Source organism: Ceratina calcarata, unplaced genomic scaffold (genome assembly GCF_001652005.2).
Source record: "Ceratina calcarata isolate Rehan_Ccalc_2016 unplaced genomic scaffold, ASM165200v1 scaffold119, whole genome shotgun sequence".
NCBI classification, from domain to species: domain Eukaryota; kingdom Metazoa; phylum Arthropoda; class Insecta; order Hymenoptera; family Apidae; genus Ceratina; species Ceratina calcarata.
Window position 1 is genome coordinate 511,472 of NW_017132868.1, and position 5,346 is coordinate 516,817.

General features: G+C 38.8%; 1 protein-coding gene across 2 annotated transcripts in view; it reads left to right on the forward strand.

The window, feature by feature from the left end:
• LOC108624843 (uncharacterized) overlaps window positions 1-5,346 on the forward strand; it is an 87,819-nt gene that overhangs the window by 64,488 nt on the left and 17,985 nt on the right. The gene's annotated exons all lie outside the window — the stretch shown is intronic.

A 5,346-nucleotide genomic window follows, 5' to 3' on the forward strand; every position in this document is an offset into this window, starting at 1 on the left:
GTAATAGGAATCTATAATAACAAATTCAACATGCCAGCATTGTTTAAGTATATGTATAGCCTATACATCCTTAAAAATTAAACTCTAATTGTAAGGATTTTATTGACATGAATATTGATTACTTCCTTTGTTGTTTAAAAATTATGTAAAAATGAATCTTTCAGTATTATAAAGTATTTTGTTGAGGACTACGTTTCACTAAGTTTTCCCTTTGGTCTATACATACATATATGTATGTACAAGTATCATAAGAGCACCTCATGTATGTACCGTATCTTCGACTGTATCAAAGCAGCAGGAAAAGTCGGCACATAGTCTGTAATGGGACAACTTCTTCGAGTAACCGAGTGTCTATGTATCACAGTATAATTTACAAGAAAAATGCAATGTTACCTCACGATATCCCTCTCGTTCCAGAGTCGATGTTTTCCACAGAACTTTATGAATGTGAAATAGAAGTTTACGTGTGGAATCAAATTCAGCTTGACTTATCAACAAAATTAATTCATGCATTAATCTTTATTTCATGTAAATCTCGTCAGATCAATTAGCGTACTACGAAAAAGAGAAAAACCGAGGTTGGGAAACGAAGGAAGTGCCGCGGTATGAAAAGGTAAAAAGAAAAGTTTATCCAGCAATTTAAACGTGTACCTTGTTTATTTATCGATACAGATAGCACTTTTTTCATTCTACATTTGCAATACATCTCGACCTGTTCGAAAACTCCGTTCGACTAGTTTCTCCTCGTTTGATGCGCGATCATCGAGTGGCCCTTATTCCCCGCGGTGATTACTCCGCACGATGTACGATCATGCGAGCACATGCCTCGAATGATAGAACAAAGAAAAAGGAATTACTGGCTCGTTATCGGCGGTAGACTTCGTGACTGGAAGATTGTAGGTTGCTCATTGAGAAGTAGATATTATGAATCACATTTTGTAATGTTACTCCAGCTCTGCAGTATAGAGATGGATGCACGGTGTTCGAGCCCCGTGGACAACGCGTACGGTTTACAACGATCATCTGAACGCCTGTTTGTTTTACTATATGCTTCCTCGTTACCGAACACCGTAACGGGCGATGCAAATGAACGGTCGCACAGTCATTAAGACGTGTCGTCTAACCAGGAGTAACTGCGACGTCAAGGGGATCGTAAAATCGTCACGGATGCGACTGTTAGGTTCTCGCGGCGATTTCTACTCCGCAACGGCAATCGATGTGACAGGCATATTTATAACTTGAGAATCGTATAAGGTTCTGGGTTAAGTGATATCTTCCACGCTGTCGCTCGAAGGATTCGTACTATAGACGGGTCTACGTATTTATTTGCGAGCTAGAAAAATTTGAATGCTCTAGCTAGACTACAGCTGGATCACTCTGTACACAAAATGCACAATGCGGTAAACGTTTCAACCGGTGCATTTCCTTTATAGCAATTTGAAACCAGATCCTGCCTTTGATCTGGTAAAACCAGACTTTCTTTTGCTTTTATTTTCGCCGTAAAGAACGTCCTGCACTCCGCCGTGTTATCAGAACACAGCATCGTTCAATATTCTATTTGGTTATTATTGTTTAGTAGAGTGGAAAAGATATCTCGTTATCTTTAATGGCTCTTGGCATTAAATTACTTAATCAACCGTTCTTTCATTGAGTTTTTAAGAAACAGTGCATACGTATTCCAATTAATAATATTTAAGTATATTGCAATATAATTGTATATATAAAAATTGTAAAATATGTTATAATAATTGTGTTTGTCTTTGTATGTTAGAGAAATATAAATAGACGTGACGAATGTCAATTATAAAGCGCCGGCGCTATTATCGCGAAAAAATGCGAGTAACGCTTGTCGGTATGTATCGGAAATCAATAAACGCTGCTGATAAGTGATTGAAAGCGAAACCGAGTTTCCTTTCAGAAAAATATTGGATGTCCTCCTGTAAATCTTTATTTATCGGTGCTCGGCACTGTCGTCGATAATACAATATTTTATTGTGCATCCATTTATTCTTAGAAACACTTCTTTCGAATTGCAAGTCATCTCAATCCCAATCTAAACTGAATCACCAGTCACTCTCGTCGAGTACTCTATGAATTCAAGTTTAATCCTGTATTACGTTAGTTTCCTGTGATTATCAATGAGTCGCTCGGTAACGTTCCGTTATCTGTAATTTTTTTTTCCAATTTAGTTCACGTCAAAAGTTGCATATTTCGATTTTCTTAATAACTCGTCACTTCTTTAACCTAATTTGCATCCGGCATATTGTAATCATAAATCATGTAACTGATATCTAAAATGCCTGACATGTATCATTTTATGAGACGTAAATAAATTTTTATCAGATCCCAGAATTTTTCTATAGTATCTGAGAGATGTTGATGAATTTAATGCAAGTAAAATCTGTCAGAAAAACGATTAATCACAAGTTAAATATTATTTTTACTTATTGCTACGCTGTATAAGTGGTAAATATTCCTCGGATGTTAGCCTGAAATTATCTTAGTCGATCGGCAATCGATCGACAGATAATAACAATTCTTATTCTACTAAAATGAGCAATTACACAACGTTTCATATTATCAGGAAGTGTATAGGATAAAACAGAAAACAAAGATTGCTATCAGTACAAGACAAGCTCTTAAAACAAAAAAACGACGAGACTTATACACAAAACTGTTTATAGGTTTCTTGTACAAGCTTAAATCGATCGCCGCCGATACAGGTGCAGCCATTAAGGTGCAGCCATTCTATCCAATCCGCGATCTGACTGAACGCGAGAACTCGGTCGATTCGCGTAATATTCGCCGATCAATATTTCACTGTGCCTTCCTGATAATGTCCGTTAATAGCGCACTATTTGCAATCGCCTCGAATATACGCGATATACCAACCGATACGACTGGAAGTTGTAACTTGTTCATTACTTATAAACAACATTTCAATTAAAGAAACTCCCGTTTAGTAACTTTGAAATTTTCTCCATTTCACAAACCAGACAGACAATTTACAGCCGCAACAAATATAACAAATACTGTGTCAGAATGAAATCGAAGAAACAAAATTATTTAGTGGAATAATTTTGAATTATTCATTGAGAATGCAAAAGCAAAAGCGAATGTTATCTCGCATAGAAGTCGTGTTTTGCGTCAAGGAGAAAGTTTCTTGGATTTTCGATCGTAGGCGGAAACTTCTCGTATATACCATGATAGGTTCTCACTTTCTATACTTACCGAAAGCTCATTGCTTCCTGCTTACGATCCGTTTTTTAACGCAAAGTTCCATCTTTATTTTTGCAGATAAGTTCGATCGAAAATGTACTCATTTATGAAGTAAACGCGTTCTCTATTTAGAGGATATAGATTCAAAACAAAAAGTACTCATCTTGTATTAAATTAGTTCATAACTGTGTTCCTTGAAATTCCGTTATCTTTACACGTTGTACAACACGTAACACCAATAACGTGCAGCGAACGGGTTAATCCCCTTAGCCACGATCCGCGAACACGTGTTCCTCGATTTCGTGAGTCAGGATTGCGTGGCAAGGTGTCGCGGAGGAACGTGTGCGAACAGCATTCCAATAGCAATTCATAGCATATCACCGATAAGCGATGATAATGCATGTGACGAGCGCAACGTCAGCCCGAGGGAAATACCAGTACATACGTCCGTACATGCCTCCATTGAGAACGATTACTGATGGTGGAGGAAAAACTGCGATAAGAGAATTCCGTCGCACGCGTCTGTCACCGGACATGTCTGCTCGTTATCGACGAAATTCCTAGCGACGGTTAACGTAAGCCCTCACCGACATGACTCACAGCCGGTCGAGTACTACTCGTGTTTCCAGTACGTCACGACGATAATCTAAAATTATATTCTTAATCCGCTTACGATTATGCGACATAGCACAGGCTGCTTTTATCGATCCGTCGACCGCCCACGCGAATACACATTCGTCGGAATTCCCGACTATACGACTGATTGACCATAAGCTTACATATTGGGACAACAAACGGGCCGAACGGAGAAATCTGGTTAGTTTCCCTCATGGCGACGAAGCTGACTACTGTAATTCACAGTAAACTGATAATTTACACGTGCAGGATATTTAAAAATGAACTGAACGACGAACTTCTTGTTTACAAGATTCTTGTTTGTTCTTCGAGAGGAAAAAAACCTTATGAGTTGCTCTTGCAGAACAAATGCAATCAGGTCGACAGAGATTTGCATTAGATGAGCGTTACTATGGCGATACAACCACGATGCGCAGTTAGAAGACGAGACAATCGGTATTCTGACCAATTTATTTCGTGCTCACGATAATCGTTTCATCATCATGATCGATTGGTCGTATTCAAATACATTAAGAAGCTTTAGAAACTCAAAATTCGATTATATTTGACAGGCTACAATTACTATCGCATAATTATATTACAAAATAATCTGATACAAATTCTATGATTTATTCGTGAAATTTTTCGTCCGACATAATTTAATCATTTTACGGATACCATTGGCCGCCTAATACCGTGGTTTAATGAATTATGAATTAATAATTCGCTCCGTAACAGGTTTCAGCGGATCAACTACACAATATTTTATTATACAGCCGGCTACGTATTCTCTTTTTACTATCGAGTCGGTGGATTTTTTGTAACAAAGTCAAACTGGTTCCGCCGAGAGATCGTGTTGAATAAGCTGCCATAAATCTCGCTTTTCTCATCAAATATATTTCACTTTCTTTCTCTTCCGCGATTAATACGGATCGTTATATGTTGGCGGGAACTGTAACGGGATTTAATTGGGAAAGGTTCTGATAATTTTGTAGAGGTGTCCGTTTTCCGAGGTGATTGGCGGACCTCCTGGCCGATGTGTCCCCTCTGAGACCCATGTTAACCTTCCGTAATCTCCTTTATCGCGGAACTCCACTCCTGGAGACTGGTAGATAGTTCAACCATTTTTCAAACATTCTCAGACGACGGGAGACATTTTCTGCATTCTATTGTCGGGTAGAGGATCAGCAGATCTTTCAGCTGTTCTCTTCTCCTATGAGTGACCTAGGATACTCCTCGTATTCCCCTGACTGCAATGGACATCCGAAAGCCAAGCTTCGTATTCTTCTTCTCAGTTGGGCGACGGATGGTACATCACGTTCTCTCCCAACAGTGTTCAGCGTGAGAATGCCCATATTTTCTAATGCGGCAAATTTTTTTATATTCGCGCGTTGCTAATGACGCGCGGTTAATTGACAACCCGCGTTATCAAGCGGACGGCCGCGTGAACCGTTCCCGAGATTTTATGAAATTATGGCATTAAGTCTACTTTACATTCACGGTTGTTACAAA